The following is a 19,171-nucleotide window of genomic DNA, read 5'->3' as shown; positions in this document are numbered from 1 at the left end:
TGTTCATTCAATTCCCTCGCTCCTATTTCAAACCATGCTTTGCGCAAACTATATGTGCAATCACTGCTACAACGTAACACTTGCGCTGAATGGTTCTTGGCCTTTTTTAATATTTCCCTGGGTAAGGGACTGATGTTCTCGTATTTCATGCCGCTGTTCTTGTGACGTTACAATGAGTTTACCTGCGATCTCGTAGATGTTAGACAGCTGGTTATTCTTGAACCATGAGGTCGCACTAGCTAATCGAATGCCCAGACATTTCCATACAGGTTGCGGATGGAATTTATCACGATCACAATCTCTTCTGATGATTGGTTCTCTGTAAGGTTAATATCTTTCACGGTCACATCAACCTTGAAAGTGCATTGACCGCCTCATTTCAAGCAAGTGCTAATTAGGAGTTCGGCATTTTCTTTTAACACCATTGAGTGCAGAAAATGCCCTGACCACTCAGGCAATTTTGTCTTCACTAAGCCATAGAGAAGAACTTGCCAACAGGTACTGATCCTCGGTATCTTTCGGCAGAAGTTGTTCGCAGATTTCCATCGGACATTGTGCAGAAATGATCGTGCTTACAAAGCAGCGCTTGCTCATTTGTAAACGAAACACAACTTTGTCCTAAATCCCGGTGAAAAAGGTGAGAAAACTCCCATAACACAGATACTTATCCCTTTTTATGCTCAGTGTTTCGCTCTTAAATGGCCCGCGTAGTCCGTGGTTGTGTTGCGCAAAGGTCTCTAGAACATGTAAACAAAAATTGACTGGGAGGTATCAAAGCACCAGCAGTTTTACGCTATACTAGCTTCTGATGTGGCAACATTTGAGGCTTTTGAGCAGAGGAACGCTAAGACCAGTAATGCCCCCTTACATTTTTTTCCTATTCATTGCCGTTCGCACCTGTAGGGCAGCAGAACACTTCCAATTTTTTTCTGAAAAGCTGCTTTTAGCAACATCTTTCGCACAGGAAGTTACTGGTTGTGTGGCACATCATTACACGCGCCGCACGCAATATCCCCGCCATTCGCTAAAGTGCTATAACCTTGCGTAGCAACAAAATCTCTAAAACTGTCCACACAGTTTGTATAATATTGTGAAACGGCATCAGTAGGTCTACTTCAAAGCCAGTTTCTGACTAAAGACTGGTGCGTTTTATTCAGATATGTTTAGAAGTGAATAATGAGACGAAGTTGAAGTCGTTCTCTCTGGCATAATTCGTTCAGTTTTCTATTTATTGTCTCTTATGAAACGAGTTAAATATTTCATATTACTATTCAGTGCTTTGACATCTTAGCTGAAGAGCCAACTCGCAACTGTGCTGGTGGAGTTGTGCCGAGACAACGAAAATTCAGATAATATAAACAACCAGTGGAGTCAGCCTATACGTGCCGATGACCAGAAAACTGAAACATAAAAGACAGTAGGTTAGTTTCGTCAAGATCTCATACAAAAGGGTTGCATGGACAAGATGCTATGTAACTGCTACTGCTGTGAGTGGGGATTAAGCTTTAAACATTTCATGAGAATCGCAAGATTGAGGGCCTCTAGTTCTTGCGTGATTGCTTCTCAATGTGGCATTAGAGTATTCATAGGTCCCTTGCCTCAGTACTTTGAACTCTTCGTTTGATTTGTGTACCTTTGTCTACAGCTTGCATGGTTATACATTACTCGCAGATGCTGCTAGCAATAATAAGGACGACATATTTAGGTGCCGAGCAAAAATGTCAAGAAATTGTCAATCAAGAGTACACGTCAATGTGGCTATAAAGAAATCTGGTAAAAACTTTTCTCCAGAAAAGCGGATGTTACGCGGATAAGGCGCGAATGTTTTTCAAGACATATTGAACTGTCCAATCATTTCCGCAGCAATAAAGCATTTATGGTAAAACGTCCATTCTCAAATTGCGTCAGGGATGTTTAACAGCTTGTCAAAACGTTTGCAGCACTGGTATTACCGTGAATCATAAGTTAGAGTTCTTGCATAAGCCCCCTGCAGGCTAATTGGTGAACAAAGAAGGTTCAGTAAGTTTTGTGATACATAGGTATGTACGCGATCCATACTCTTCTATGTGTTAGCACATGGCTAGCGCCCTCCCCCGAGAACCGATTTTACGTGCTAGTGGGCCTAAGTGAAGCCTGCGACCCACGTAGCAGTTGTCAGCTGATCGGTGAAGGAAGAAGACGTGAGTGAATGCTCGTGTGAGTTTGCCTGCGTGGCGTAGTCTCGTGTGTGGCCATGTAACTTATTATTCTTCGACTAAACCATCCGCTTCTGCTTCTACCGTGCTTGAGCGACAAATCGGAAGAGAACGTATGAATTAAAAAGCTCGACCCCTTGTTGTTTTCACGCGGCACGTCACAACACAAAAAACAGCGCCATCGTAGCAAATGAGTATATTGTTTGAAAGCGTACCTGCACGACTTGCTGAACGAGAACATACCTGAAGAAGAGACAAGGATAGCGCTTCATTTTGCCTATTCTTTCGTTATGTTCGCGCTGGTATACTTTGAATCATGCAGAACCAACTAGCTGAATCTTTGAGGATATTATGCTGAATTACTTCGAATTCGGTTTGTCAGTACAGGCTATATATGAATAACTTCCTTTTGGCTATGTTGATATTTCCGGCGAGACATAATTGCCGCTCAAAGAATGCGCATGGGAACAGAGGACACGAATGAAAATTATCACGACTACTATGAGGAGAACAACCAAATGGAAATACTTTGTTTAGCGCACTACAACGAACATAAGAAAGGCGACAGGGCAATGCGCTTGTCCTGTCGCCTTTCTTGTGTTCTTTGTATTGCGCTAAACAAAGTATTTATGGATCCGCACCAACTAGCTCGCCAACGAATTCTGCTGAACAACCTAACAGAACAGTCAGTATTGAAGAATATGTTATCAGAGGTATCAAGCTGCACGCGCGTATCATGTAGACATGCCCTGGCTACATGATATTGGGCCCCAAATTGGGCCCCTTGGAACGAATGGTGAAGAATTCAAAGCAGTCGCGAGGTTCCGCGTTGCGCGGAAGTTCTTACGACGGCATTCTAAGCTTGCGTGATGGCGACATGCTGTCGCGACCCAGCGGACTGGGCTATTTATAATCTGTAGTTTTCCCTAACACTGCTATCGTAATAATATAATAGTCCTCTATTAATTTGGGTGTTGTTTGATGCTTGGTCCTCTTGAGAATCTTTGTCTCGCGGAACCGTGATTTATGCTTGCAAGCGAGACATAGGTTCTACTTCTGTTTTACAGCCCTGGTTGACTTCGTAACTTTATATGTTTCTTTTTCTCGTTGTGTGTTAGACATCCAATAAAAATATTTCTACAGAAACACTGCCCACTTGATACTTTTCCTTTGAAGGCCACATTTTATAAAAATATAACAGTAGTAAAGCTGTCTCAGACGCTCCGTAAAACATTGGAAGTGGCAATCAACGACGAAAACTGTCCTCTATGTTCATCCAGAAATATCGCATTTGAATACATATAATGTTTGCGGATTTTGTTTTGTCGCCTTCATAGTTTTATGATAGCATTTCAGCACACAGCCTATCATAAAACACGGATAATTCATCCGATAACAAGTGGCGGAATTAGACCTGCAATGATGCGTGGTTTTACCTCTGCCTTAGATTTTGTTTTAAAAACAACAGTAAACCTAAAAGGACTAGAACATTTGGGTTGACCTAGGAATATTCGAAACGTATTGTTCAGCTAAATTCTGTGTCATCGCTTGCCAACTACCCAAGCACCCAATGCTCCTCTGTGCGCATTGTGATCGTCTTTTTCTCTCGTATGTCAGATATGTTGTCAGACGATATTGATAAACCATGGGTTAAAGCTTGAAGCGCAGGGATGGGTGCTTATCAGGCAATGCTTCACAAATTTCATATGTTTAGAGTTGTTTTTACTGATGTATGCCATCTTGTATATCTGTTTGGTTGGTATTATTTAGCGGTGGGGGATGACTTATCTTTCCTGCTGTCACACCGAACTGACGAACCAACAGGGCTGAATGCATCTGCTGTGTTGTTCAACTTATATCTTCAAAACTAATGACAAATTCCGAACATGATATCAATCTTTCATTCGTAGATAGGTAGCGCATTTATTTGAAAACATTTATGGAGATAACAGTGACCCGCCTCCTTCGCTGGTGGTCGAAATGTGAAATCAGCAGGGAGGCGGGGGGGGGGGAGGGGGGAAAGACATTTTTCCTCGCAGTTATCGACAGCTCTAGAACCAGCCTACTGAATTCGGAAGGACACTAATTGCATGGCGACGAAAGCGCGACAGCTACGAAGCTATTCTGGATTTCTTTCAGATAGTAGTTAAGAAGTAGCGCTCACCACGGCGGTGATGAAGCGCGGTGTACGAAGCGCAGGCATCTATTATTAGCGCTGTTGCAGCCGAAATGTAGTGAAGCACAGCGAGTGCATAGTTTGCAGCTTCGTCATGTCGCACACGAGATAACTTTTCAGTTACTTGAAAAATAAATAAAATACTCCACGTAGAACGAGCAACTTTCAGAATGTTTTATTTGTGTCATGTAATAAAGTATGTCTTACGGAAGTAGCGCTATTTACCGAAATCTTCGACTGTGTGTTCCTTTTTGGTGCACGTAAACCAGTACGATTCGAAAGCAAAATGTCGAGCAGTCCTGTCGACTCATTGGAGCAATTTATTCTTTTTAAAATTATTTTTGAATAATTTCAGATGCTCTATCCCTAGTGAAATGCCAGCTTTCGATGTTGCGCAACTTACTTAAAAAGGACGTCTTTTAATCATCGTTATGCATATGAGAAGGCCGACTGATACAAGAAAACCAGTGTCATTACTAATCACCCCTACCGCTGAGGGCAGCAACTGTGTTTGCACGGCGCAACTGGGAGCAAGAAGGAGAACCTGTCAGCGAAAGCTCGGAAACATAGTCGCCGACAGTGATAGGTATCTCGCTGCCCGTACAAAAGCACCTTGCCACATAATACCACTCTAGGCATTTTTCACTGTAGACAGCGTCATTCTGTGAGATACTGTTTACTTGTTCGGCCAGCTGTTCAGCGTCTCGTACAGCTCGCACGAGAAATTGCATTTTACTCTCGTGCGGCTGGAGTGTCTTCCAAACGGCAGGCGCAAAACTAGACTGCGAAGAGGTATATATATATTTTTTTCATTACAACCGTCTATACACTTCTTACGAGACCTGTTTAATAATTATTGCGATAGCTAATATATGTGCACTCGTGGCGATTTTCCGCATTCGCTGTCACCGTAGTGTTTCGTATAGAGTCCAAGGGCGATAAGCATGAATGACTCGCGCACCATAAGCTTTGGTTGCGAGGGCCGATGTGACAGGGTCAGCCGAAAAAGGTGATGACTTGAGGTGCAGCTTCGCTTCCTATGTTGGACACGTTGCGGCCCTAGGGGACACGTGATTGAGCTGGCGCCTTGCAACTAGAGAACGCTTCTCTTCCTCAGCCCGGCCGTATGGTTGCTGTCCACGTGGTTGACGGCAGACGGGGTCCACGCGCCATATCATGGAGGTTGCGGGTGCGTGTACTAAGTGCGAGTGAAAGGGTATAATGGCTTCGACCACATTATAGTGCCGCGCGTCTAGTTCTGGAAGTCGCGTTATGTAAGTTCCCGAGACGTCGTGAAATGATCTCTGCCACCGGATCTCCTCGTTCCTTCAATGTGTGACAAGGAGCGCTAGCTGTCACTAAGTGAGAACCTTTATGTTTACCTGTGATTGAGTGTTATCACGTTTCTTTTATTACTAAGCGAATGTTTGCTACTATTTATACAGCAATGAAAACTACAAACCTGGCTTCTCTATTCTAATGATTACGAGCACTACTATTGATTCGCCTTTCACGAACAACTGCAACTTTTTAGAGATCTGAATTAAAAAAGCACCCTCATTCAAAAAAAAATGTCAATAGAAACTGTGTTTACTTACCAGATGCCCAGATTTCATGGTTTTCAGTGCGAGCGGTGTGTGTACACTGAAAACATGTGAGGTACGTTAATAGGGAAGTTTTTAGGAGAACAGTGCAACAATTACCGCTTTAGAAATACAAATCCAACTTTACCTCAGCTATAAGTGTATGCAGAGATAAACTGAATTAACGGGCTGGCTCGTTTCACGCAATTTAACACCCGATGACAAGCTAACTGTAAGGCCAGTTGCTGCGTTAAAACTAAATATGCAGATCGCATGCAATGTGAAAATCAATCGTCTTCGAAACAATTGCAAGTAGCTGGCTCTCCAGGATTGTTCGTAGTTCCTTACAGCGTTATCAGATGAACTAACATGTTTGTGTAATGCGAGCAATAGTGTCTGAACGTGAGAATGTGTGGCGACAGCAGCTAACTGATGATAACAGAGGGGGTATGAAGACGGAGTAATTGTACTCCGGTGATGTAAATGTGCGCCGATATTCGCACTTCTGGGCAACCTGCTGTTATGTGACATGATGTCCGTCTAAACGAACTTGTTGCTGTGACATGTCGCAAAGTACCTGCTGTTGAGCAATCACGAGTCTACGCATAAGTGCCGAATGGTATATCTTGCATTGGTATCTTTAGTTGTTACACTGTTGCGCTAACATGATTTTTTTACAGAAAAGCATAAGTATATAAAAAAATAAGTCCCCATAACGGCTCTGCGAGAGTGGATACCTTGCGAAACTGTTGCGAAACCGCCAATACAAGTGCTGAAGGGTGTATGCAATACTTTATTCATAGTTCAGACGCTTCTTTTGAACTTGTCCTTTATTTCAACGCGCGCTGTTCTGTGTGTCGCATGGGTGATTCCAATGTATGTATGCACTGCTCGCTTCGCTCTGCTGTCAGCTTGTAGCCTCTGCCTTACGAGTGTATGAGTGAATGTCATTTTAACGTAATAGCGTTAAGGGTCCCATGGCGCAGAAAATCGAGTGTTGGTGTATGCGTCGGTGCCGGCGCCATTTTCCGTACAAGAAGAATCATTCTGACCCAGGCATCGCGATCTGAACAGGCCCTCCGCTCGGCACACAGGCGTTACTGATTTGAATTGATTATATGAAAGAACGCGTCGAAAAATTAATAATATACGACTTACGCATGACCTACAAACATGATAGCGTCGGACTGTAATTTGAATATACGAGAAAACACATTTCAGAAGCTAAAACACAGCCATTTTTTCCAGCTGTCGTTTCTGCTCTGTCTTAGTAAGAGTGGCGCGCCCCGCTCAGTGCCCTGCAACACCATCCAAATGGTGTTCGCTTGTCTTCATGCATAGCGTTCGCCGTCAGTGTTTCCGCGAAAACATTAGGGTTACATGAGGTGCAGTTGCCGAGAAGAATGCGAAGCATTGAATGTTATCACGTTCCACTTTTAAAAGTCAAGCTTAAGCGTGTTCCAAATATTACTTTTTTGCTTGTTACTGGGGTGTGAGCCATTGCTTATGCGCGTATGAGCTATTTCTGATGATCATAGATGCTTGTTTTGCACTTGTTGTTTATGGAAACCTACGCTATTCTGTAGATTGTACGCGTGATGCTAATTCTAGTATGTACTGTTTCCTTCACTTTACATAGTGTTTGTAGCTTCTGCAGTACGAGAACGATGTCCCATTGCGTTTTTCCTTGCTTAGGGGGTATAAGACATTGACGATTGTGATAAGATTTTATCACTGTCCCACACGTAAAATGCCGACCACGGAGAGGCTAACAGGTTCGCTGCCAGGCCATTTTTTTCATTTTGCATAATAAGATACTTCTGCCATACCATTTAAAGTTGCTTAAATATTATGTTCAAACCGAGCTATTCAATGATACAGAAACAATCTTGTAAAATATTCCATCGATCTGCTGCTGCGCAATGCCTGTTACGTGAAAGATTTCTCTTGGTTGAAAAAAAAAAGCCCGTGAAACACACACACAATAAATACCTACCGTGTGACTAGCCAAATGTGTGCCGCGACAGCTCTGTCCTGAACCCTGCAGCGCACAAACGAAGGCCAATAGAAGCCGGGATTGGTCCAGTGCCAGAAGTGATCGGGTTCACATCTCGATGACGGTAAGAGCGATGTCATGAACACGGAGAACTCTTTTCATTGCACCGGTATGCTCCGAGCATCTAACCACTATTTCTCGGCTGCCGGCCACTGCTTATCGCCAACGCACATCTTAGCGCGACTGCCATGCAACGCAAATGCGCAACGGCGACTGGATCTAACGACATGGTCAGCGCCGTGGACGTATGCACTCCGGTTCTTCTGGCAAAACAGTGCGTGTGGCAACAAAATCGGCCTGCGTTCATACGCTGCACGTTTGGTATAGCGCGGCTGTCGCGGCTCGCTAGTGATGGGTCACGTGGTACGCCTTCGCATTTTGCGTGCTTACTTTTCTGCCAGGAAACTTATGCAATCGCAAGAAACAGCTTGTGAACGCATCCCAATGTATATATAGTATGGCGCTACTATTGTTTCCCCTAAATAATTCTTACACTCATGAGAAACAGCGTAGTCACTGCTCCCCGCCATTCTTCACGCAACTGGAAGGTTTATGTTCTTTAGTTCAGCCTACGGGTGACCACTATTTTGCCATATTATCGAAATTCGCCCACATAGCGCATGATAGAAGCGTAAACAAAATTACTAAATATTGCACACGTCGTCCATGCCGTTCTTACCGCGTTTGTCGCCGCAAGATGTAGGCTGTAGTAACGCATAAAATAATATTTGCACGAGCCGTCTGGATGGGTTTCGAGCAATAAATGTTGGAATATGTAGAGATGTGTTGTGGGCAACCTGTATATCTGCTTTTCACGCTGTGTGACTGTTACGCACGGAAATTATGTTGTAGTGTTGGGTAGAACGGTGGCCATGAATTCCAACGCAAGTGCTTGGGCGTTTGCTCTTCAATACAAGTTTTGCTTTCAAATAGAGACAGCAGAATTTAAGCAATCGGCTATACGCGTGCCATGCTTCCTGTCGGGATATGAAGAGAGTTATTAGACTTACAACAACGACATAGGGATATGTTTCCCTTCTCCTCGCATGTGGGGCGACCATCTTTGCCACAAAAGGTTTTCCATTTATCTTCACAGGTTTCGTTTCTACCCGCTGAAAGAAACATGATAAGTCATAAAGCGAAGCGGACGTGGCAATCTTTGGCCATACCTGGCCCTTGCGCCATTAAACATCAAACATTCATTCATTAAGCGAACGCTTCAGTTGAATTTATTTATATTTAAGTAAGGCGCCTCTCTTACCAGCATTTTCGTATAGGCCCCGAAAAGTTTGTTACCTGTTAATAACCTTGAGTTTTCAAAAACACAAACAACTGAATGTGTTATGTTGCCGATTAGTACTAATGCTAATTATATTATTCTTTCAGTGTAAAATCAAGTACATGTGAGCCTGGTTCTTAAAGAAGTAGAGTAAACCATAATACCTAAATTCACACGATAAAAACGTTTTGCTCCGATCCACGCTGTTAAAGTAGTTGGCCAGTGAAGCTGTGGTATCACCTGATACGACACACCAATGTGACAAAGCTTGACCTCGGTTCTGCCGAGACTCGGCACGATGCTGTTCTGCGTATTGCCGCTGCTCTTCCCGTCGCCACTCATCGTATTCGCGATGCACTATGGGAGCGCATTGTGTGGCCTTTCCAAAGCATTATCACAAAACAAATGAAATCTGTCGCTAGGCATGTCCTTCTTGCACATATGAAAGTGCAGTGACGTTACAATGTGTTAGCGGGCTGGTTGGTGCTACTCCATAATTACTTTGTTGAACGCAAAACAACGGACACAAGAAAGACGACAGGACAAGGCGCGTCCGTTTTTTTGCGCTAAACAAAGTAAAACGCCTTGTCCTGTTGTCTTTCTTGTGACCGTTATTTTGCGCTAATGAAAGTATGCAGTGACGTTACTCCCTGCTTTATATGCTATAGTAGCAGCTTCCAGGCAACTGCAGCTTACGCAACCGTAATCTTTACCAGAGGCGTGATCGGAGATCTTTGTTTGATACGCGTTCTCTTCGGTTCCTGGAACGTCCAGGGAGGGGGAGAGGAGCAGGTGCCCGACCAGCTTTCCGAACCACATGTGTATATGCGTATATATATATATATATATATATATATATATATATATATATATATATATATATATATATATATATATATATACATTGCACCTGAAGAAACTTCGTGTGACCTCGAGGAATGGATCACTGAAGTGACGGCGTTATATGTTATATGAGTAGTAAATTGAAGTCATCATAGTAGGAGACACTTCACATTCACAGCCTACTCCTCTCAGTAATCTTCCTTCGTGTTCTTGCCGTATAAATGGCTATCACGAATACTTCGCATTTCCTGTGGGACTGCAGCCTCTCTATCTTTAATTTTTCTGTGAGTCTGAGTACAAGCGCTGCAGCGCATGACTGCTGTTAATTCTGATTTCGAGTGAATCCGGCTTGAGCTCATTTCGGTTACTGAATAAATTACACAGGATGTCCCAGCTGTCATGCAGCAAGACTAAAAAAATACAGCAATTGCCTTACTCGAAGAAAACCTTGTGCATTTTGCTGCGAGTACAGTGGAGTAGCCTCCAGTAATTCTTTTGTTACTGAGATTTATTTTGGTTAGTGCAATTAATTGTCTGACTTGAGAAGAACTGTTCTAATTTTCAAAATGTCAATGAGGAAGGTATAGGAACCTCCAAATGACATATAACTGCGGTGTTTTCATTGAATTACTAATTGCGTGCAATTTCTTCGGTCTGGAAAGGAAACCTTTGGAAATATGAAAATACCGCATGAGTATGCTCCCCACCAGCATCATAAAGCAGCGCCCTCAAATAAGCTGACTGAAAGGAACTGCGCTGTCTATCGCAAAGCCGAAGAGAGAACGCATCACTTCGATAATTGTACGCAAAGAGCACCAACAGCAGCTGTCGCGGCTTTGAAGCTATTACTTCCTCTCATTTGTACTTCACACTTATATATCTCTCAAGGTCGACTGATTACATTGTTAACAAATGCCCTTTGATAGCGCGGCCGAAGCGCCGCTCTGACCACGCACGAAATGAGAAAGCAATGTAATAGGCATCAAACGTTTCAAATCCCGGCTTTGATCGCATGAGTGCTCGAATAAGTGCGCGCGCAGCTATATTTTGCGCCAGAAACCTTCTTCGGGTCAAGGCCAAAATAAGGGCCGTGTAACGTAAAGCTATTCCAATATGTTTTTACTCCTATGTCCTCACGTCAAACTTGCGTAACCACCGAGGCAAGCATCGGGTGGTCACCCGCAGGGTTGTCTGAACAAACTAATCAAATGCTCCGCTCGTTCATAGGAGGTCACTTTTGCTTGCTTGAAAAACGAATACCATTGTTTTCACTGAGCGGCATGCCTTATCTAATTGGCTCACAAGAGGCGAGGAGCATGCTCAAGTGGAGAGGGATTCGATGGGGCCGAGCCACTGCGCTAAATATCGATAACCGGATGAAGAGGGTGGTGCCGGCGTCTGCGATGGCCCGCTTTCTCTTACTTAGCTTCCGGTGGCTCGTCGACAATCGCGGCGGTATGCAGCGGAAGGTTAAGAATAACGATAAAACGAATCCTCGGCATAGAAAAGTTGGCAGAACGAGGTCGTAAACGTGCCGAAAGTTATCAAAAATGTTACTCGGCCACGCAAGAAGTCTTCTTACACGCAAATAAACCTATGCTCTCCGGCAGGTACCAGTAACCAGTGCCTGAGCGATCGGCGGCAGCCATCTTTTATTCCTTTCGGAACGGGGCAGCATGCGGCTATTCGAAAAAAAAAATCCGTTTTGTTCGGCCTAATAATGTATCTTTAATGCGTACGCGTCAGTCTGACGCGGTAAGTTTTTGCGGTTTTGCGACATCACGTGACAGGCAGGTGAAGTTGTGCAGCCCGAAAACTTTTGACCAATAGCCGAGGGCTAATGACAAAAAGGCGTCGAATCAGAAATAACTATTTTGTTTTGTTCGGTCAGATTATGCACAATCAGTGTGCAGACGTCATCTCTGATTGGGAGCTATCGCGGTTTTCGTGCCGTCGCGTGACAGACTGGTGAAGTGGGGGTGGTCCAAAAAACTTTTTGACCAATCGCGGTGCGCTGATTGCAGAATTGGAATAGAAAAGTTTAGAATAGCATTACGTTATAGCGCCCAAGGTTACCGTTTTATTTTTCATGAAAGTGAATACAGGCTGCAAAACAGGTTGACTACAAAAATTAATAGCGACACAAATAGACATGAAAGCAACAAAAGCAACAACAAGAAAAGGCAAAACCCATGCGTACAAGAAAGGAAATCTACCACTTCTAAATCAGCTGTTGGCAGTCAGGATGTCTCTTCAAAAAAAAAACGAATAAAAAAAGAACATCAGATTTCATTGAGCCGTTATTGCCTATGTATTCGTAAGTTCAGTTGAACGCCAGATGCTGTCTAGAGGACGTGTTCGAAGAGGTCTCCTTTGCAGATATTGAGTACTGAGTTTGCTTAATCACGTCTTCAGGGGCTTTCTTGATAACATATGCTAGATTTATCCGACAGACATCCATTATCCTTGCCTTGAAGTAATCTGACAACGGTCTCGATCATGTAAGCATGATCTTTCGCATAACTCCAAAGAAATAAATCAAGTGGAGAGAGGTCAAGTGACCTAGCCGGCCAATTCACAGTCCACGCCTTCCAGTCAAACGCTAATGAAGGTCGCTTGCAGCCAGTTTCGTGCTCGGCTGCTGCTGTGTTCGGGTGCCCTATCTTGCTGATACCACAGAAGCGGAAGACGTGACAGCAGTACTTCGCTGAGAATCTCATCCATCACTCCTTCAAGGATTTCGTTCGCGTAGCGCTGTCCAGTCAGTGTGTTATCCTAGAAGTGTGGATTGAAGTCCCTATAATTGTGTACATTACGCAAATGTGTCTAGCCGATTCTACCAAATTGGCGTCATTGTGCACATCATGTTGCTCAAGAAGTGCGGTGACTCATCGGCCTTTCTGAGGATCCAATTCGAGAAATCTAGATGACTCTACCAGTCCCTATATTCCAACCATTAGATCTGGTTAAGGTGGCATGGATGAAAGGCCGTCATTCACAATCCTGCGAACTGATGACTTGCAAATTGGCGCCTGGGCGATCACGTTCTGCAAGCTAGCATGAAGGTTTGAGGTCATAAATTATAGAACATCCATGTGTAGGCTAGGACTCAAAAATAGAGTCCTACGCCACTGTGTTGTGAAGCTGCCGATGTCTCTCATGTTTTCATAATTTCTTATGATAGATGATGTGCTTGGTCTACCGCCACACTTCGATGACTGCTATGACTTCCAATTCTTTTTTACATTCATACTATCTCTTTCTCTCTCGATTTCATCTAGCAGCAGTGAGACCGCTGACAGCTCGAGCTCATCTGGGTCACCCGCTCATGCGTGTTATTAGTATTGTTGAGTGTTGTGCGGCGTTGTCCTTCGCATTTGTGTCAATTTTCGCTTTGACAGGGAGATTGACCACGGGAAACTACAGAACCATCCAAATTTCCGATGTCCTAAATAACGACTGAGGTAGAAGAACTCGGACGAAACGCCAAGGTGGCTTAGCCGGCAGGGAAAAGCAGTCGGGAGAGCCAAAGAAGAGAAAAAATTTTTACATCGCCAGAGAAATACTTGGCGTTGACTTTAGGCTTGACGTAATATTAGGCAATTTCATTTTGCCGTACGGCAACACAGAGCGATACGGTGCTTTCATGCTCTTTTGTCACCCTCTCTTAGCATCGATGACGAAAGCCACAGTAATTGCAGTAGAGAGCAAATCTGTCAGAAACTTTCTGAAGTGACGAAACCAGCAAGTGTGCGAATGCCAATTATAATGCGCTCTGTCGCGAGGGGATTTCATCTTGTGTGTTTCAGCTAGTATGTTGATGCCTAGTATGCTGATGATCGACGCAGCTTGCCTAGTGCATGGTCATAGGAATTGTCACGTGTTGCAATTGGACTAATTATAACGTGTCTACACTGAAGTACAATATGTCAGTCGTGCTATTATCGTCGCTGTCATCATCCTGCCGTCCCTTTGACGTTGTTGTCACACGTGCAGCCACGTCTCACGTGCAATTACTCCGCATCATGGTTACCTTGCGTTGTCTGCCAACAGGACGCAACCCCAAAGAGTTTTAAATTGAAGTATATCTATTGCGGGGAGGATGAAAGGTTTCGCATACGATGGCTCTCTTAATATATGGGACCTGCAATATTTCTCAGCAATACCTTTTCTGATGAGCTAACTCCGCTGTTTATTTTGATATACGCCGATGTCCGTCGCCATTACGCCCAATGGTATTACGAGAAATGTATGAAGAATTACGGTCACCACACCCCACGGGGATTTAAACAACGGAACTCAAGGTTTCTAGTCAAATTTTCACTTCTCCGTGCTTACAGTTTTTTATGCGAAGCATATTACGAGAGCTCAACCCAGCTCCTCAGGCGCGGTGGTGTCGCCTTGAATACCACGTGACACCGTGACGTCACGACAGAGGAGAAACGGGGCTCCAACTCGCGCCGTCGCTCGCGGCGTCGCGGCGGTATATAAGCAGCTGCGCTTGCCTCTGCTAGACACTCACGAGGTGAGATGCCTCCTGGAGACAGAGCTGCTCGTTGGAATGAGAAGCGAACGTTGCGGCGCGCTACAGAGACTGATTTTCTAGGTGGCTTTGGCTCAACTCTTGCAAGATGGGCTGCGTGGGAGTCGAACCAGGGTCTCCGGAGTGTGAGACGGAGGCGCTATCACTGAGCCACAAGTACGATGCTTCAAAGCGGTACAAAAGCGCCTCTAGTGAATGCGGTGTTGCCTTAGAAACGAGCTATTTCTAAGGCTCAGGCGTGCGTCGCTTGCTCAGGCGCACATTTCGTTGCCGCGCCGAACGCTGCGTTGCTCGACGCTCCCCGCGTCCAATGCGGGGCGCGTAGTTGCTGCGCCGTAGCCCATTGTCTTACACACCTTGGCGGGTCGACGGGAACGCTATCGCGTTCCACTCTTGAAGGCGAAGCAGAGAAACGCATGAGTTGTTTCTTCGTCTAGCCGAACCAAATATAGCCAAGCAACAGCAGTTCACCAGGCTAAACAGTGGTTCAACAACTAAAATAAAGGCTAGTATGCTTCGCATCCTGGGCTTAACCTTAGCTAAGCCACAGCCATTTTTTTAAAAGAGAGGGAGGGGCTGCTTAATGTTTTTCGCATTTTATAATAAGAGGTTTTTTTTCATATTGAAAAGGCGCACTGTGTTTTTATTCTACAGAACTAATGCAGTGCGATATTCCCGTATTTTGCGTTGTATAACAATAGACAAAAGGTGGCTTAAAAAGAAGGCTTACCTCATGACCAAACTTGGATTTCCTAATTAATAAACATATCAAACGTCAAAACGCATTTAAGAGACAACAGCTAGACTATAAACATTTGCGGTCATTATCCAGAGGACTTACACGTTAAAATACGGGAAATATGTCATTTACAAAAATATGGTAAAACCTTCCGTTAAAACACGGGAAGTGTTCCCGTTGCGAGTTTCACGGACATTTCGCACCTAATAATACCATTACTCCGCCGTTCTGCATGAAATAGACCAAATTTTTCTTATTTCTTATTTTCGATATGGGAACATCCGAATTATTTCGAAAAAAAGTTCCAACACTTTCTTCATGAGTGCTTGTAGTCGGAATGTCTACTACCAATATATTATTGAGAATGCAAATGGCACGCATTATGAACATACGTACAAAATGTGAGAGGTAGCCTTCTACGAAAAGCTGCAAAACCTACCGACGCATCTACTATTCCGGTCGCAGTTGGCCAGGAATAGAGGACTTTAGAGGCTGATAGTACGCGCAGGTATAAACGTTTGCAACGTTTTCATGTCATTTAGTGTCAGCGCTTTGCAATTTATAATACAATATATACGTTTAAGTGAACGAAGATCGGGGGACATTCGGGCCGACGTAGGCAAACTTGTGCCGCGCAGGTGTGAGTGCGCAGGGAATGACATTGGTACTCTACGCACCAAATTGTGTGCCCTATAAATCAGTACGGAAACGCGGGGATTGGTATAATACAAAGTTGTAGTTTAGGGGATGTAAGCAGCTTGCGTGCGCAAGAACTAGGGGCGACGGTACTGCGCATGCGCAGACCGCTACGTCTACTTGCGTCCTGGGGTTGTTTGGCCGGTCGAAAACATCGCTGCCCCTAAGGGGTCACGTTACCTACGTGACTCTTGCGGTGTTGGAGAGCTTACGAGTAGCAGGCGGGTAGATAATCTAATAAATCTTTCGGCAAGTATCGGCAGACGTCGATTTTATATGTATGACAGAGGTTTAGCGTGTCCGGTATTCGGATAAACGCAGTTGGGGCGTTAGCGTGGAGCCATAAGCGGGAGCGGCCTGCATGGTGCGTCCACCTGGCGGCGCAAAGCTCAAACGGACATAAGCAGCTGGTATTGCTGTATTGCTGTATGGTGCTGGGATTAACCCAGCACCATTCATCTTCTCACGTAGAGATCATACGCATAAGGTACATGTTCCTCGCTCTAACACACTAACACGTTCGCAATCATTTTTACCTAAAACATGCAACGAATGGAACGGTCTGCCAGCATCTATTGTTAATATAAGTAATCCTGTTCAATTTAGAAATGCTTTAGATAACTACGTGTAAATCATGAAACTTGCGTTCAATATATCATGTCACTTGTTATTGTATAAGTGCTATTTTTTTCAAATTGACTATGTATGTATTTACCCATCATTCCCAATCTGTATATTGAAGTGTATGATGAGTTTTTTATGGTGAACTACAACTACTATTTTTTGTATAAATTATTGAGCTAGTATAATTTTCTATTTTTACTTATACTGTGCCTTTCCTGTATATCATTTTTTACTTCCTTTATGAAGCGCCTCCCCTCTATAATGCGTATTTACTCTGAGGGTACTGTAAATAAATAAATAAATAAATAAATAAATAAATAAATAAACCAGGTCTATTCAACTTCGCTGGTGGTGTAAATTTTCGGCACTGGCGTAATTGTGTTGCTGCCAAAATTTATACCCGCAATAACGTAAAATGCACTTGGTTACTGCAATATTAGCTGTTTTTGTCTGTTTGAGCTTTGCGCCACAAGGTGGCTGCACCATGTAGGACGCTCCTGTTCATGGCTCCACCCCAACGCCCCAGCCTGCATTTACCTGACTACCGGACACTTTAAACATTTCTATTAATTTTAGTGCTTTTAATAAGAAAACTTTTATGTTCTTTACTTCATATGCTTGATTTCATGTTTTAGGAAATGATAATGCAGCAAAGATCAGACATTGATGGCGCTGCGAGCGCATGCGACCTCACTGCGGCTTGCGTTTGGGGCCGCTAACCTATAACGTGTTTCTGCTTGCGTACGCAAACGCAAACGCACCCAAGCGCTGGGCGCCCCAACGCTTTACGTCCCCTAAACTAAAACTCTCTAATAACAGTAATTTCACGTACGTTAAGCTACAAATGGTCTTGGAGAGAATTGGTGGTCTATAGATCCAAGTAGCATGGGCACTAGAAATTTTCCCATGTGAGAAGCAACCGAAGAGTGAAAGGGCTTTACTAAATTTTACTGAAACCCATATTATTTTCCAAATATGTCACCTCTGTCAATACCAGTCCATCAATGCACACACCAAGATTACTAAACATGTACACTGTTCATGTTCTGCCTATTTTTGTGGTAAGGTGTAATCGCAAGCAGTTGGCGCTTCCTCTTCAAAGAAGACCAGAAGAATAAAGATAACGAACATGCACTGATATGTATGCAAACTAGGAGAAGACTTCCGATCGCTTCCGATCTCGATGGATCTAACGAGCAGTTGACAAAGCTGCGGATATGTACTCAGTTAGCTTTTATCGTTTTATGTCGTAAAGTGTGCTCGTATACTGTAAATATATCTTGATTTGTAGTCACGAATGCAGCAAAGCCCCAAGAAATAGAGTTTGACGCATCGTGAGCGATGAACAGAGCGATGGATGATTACGGTACTTGACTCTGGGCATGCTCAAATTTGCCGCTGTATGGTGTACGCTTGTGTGCTGGTCATCTGTCCTCGTAGCACGGATATATTTGGAATAAATGTGTTTTACTTCATCTAAAAACTCTGGTCGTTGCAGCATTGAAGTTGTCCTTTGTTCGGGTGCACGTGTGCGCTTGGATACGCGGTAGCCACCCTACAACGGATGTTGAACAGTCTACGCGGACCCATAACTTACTTATGAGGTAAGCGCGTTGTAAATCTGTTGGTCTGGTTTATATAATATACATGTTAAAACTATGTGTGGTAAGCCGCCATCGCGAACACCAGTATGATTTCAAAAGCCAAGTAAACATTGGCATAGGCGAAAAATGACGCGGGAATGGGAAAAAGTATCCACTATTATTTCAGATCGTTTTCAATTTAGCGCCATTGGCTCGATCAAGATTGAAATTTCCCGTGTGACACTTCTAACCTCTTGCTTACGTGCATTAAAAGCGTAGAATGAAAGTGTATTCAGCTGCCCACGTAAATGGCATTGATGCTTGTATTGCCTTTCGAGCATAGTGCATCTGATAGATGGATGGATACGACTTTCTTGTACGTCCGGCAAGGTTTCACGCGACCCGGGCTCAGGTCTCCCACGCGGGAGCGTCAAGGCCCTACCTCAATGCTGTCTCACGGGCTTGCTCGACTGCCCACGTCTGGATTCCGAGGTCTGAGCTGCGCAGAGCGGCGGCCCACCTCGACAACAGGGTCTCCAGAGCAACTGCCATCCTTCCTATAACTACATTGCACACCCACAGCATGTGTTTGGGTGTTGCTAGTCCACAAAATTTGTGTTAGAATACGGAACTAAGCGTTCGAGCTAACAACAGTGCTTCACTAGGTGTGATCGTCACTTTTTGGTTGCATATACTTTTTCATTATACTGACCAAAAAACTCTTAGCTCTTTTGTCTCTTTTCTTGCTTGCGGTGCAGCAAGTTGTTTTGCTTTGAATGATATCGGGGCATTCAAGGCAAAACTTATTAGTGTTAGTAAGCTAGCTGTATACATTGGGTAAGTTTCAATAAGAT

The 19,171-nt window shown here is 44.0% G+C and overlaps 1 long non-coding RNA gene across 3 annotated transcripts in view; it reads right to left on the bottom strand.

Moving 5' to 3' along the window:
- Window positions 1-1,201: 1,201 nt before the first annotated feature.
- The window catches only part of LOC135920986 (uncharacterized), a 67,886-nt gene continuing 49,916 nt past the window's right edge, over window positions 1,202-19,171 (bottom strand). For all 3 annotated transcript variants that reach the window (XR_010570392.1, XR_010570393.1, XR_010570394.1), the window contains 3 exons: window positions 9,021-9,122; window positions 5,970-6,015; window positions 1,202-1,400 (listed from right to left, as the gene is read on the bottom strand). This is a non-coding gene — a long non-coding RNA (uncharacterized lncRNA). The remainder of the gene's footprint in view (window positions 1,401-5,969; window positions 6,016-9,020; window positions 9,123-19,171) is intronic.

The sequence above is a fragment of the Dermacentor albipictus genome, chromosome 7, assembly GCF_038994185.2.
Source record: "Dermacentor albipictus isolate Rhodes 1998 colony chromosome 7, USDA_Dalb.pri_finalv2, whole genome shotgun sequence".
In the NCBI taxonomy this organism is placed as follows: domain Eukaryota; kingdom Metazoa; phylum Arthropoda; class Arachnida; order Ixodida; family Ixodidae; genus Dermacentor; species Dermacentor albipictus.
This window is presented reverse-complemented; position numbering and strand designations above follow the sequence as displayed.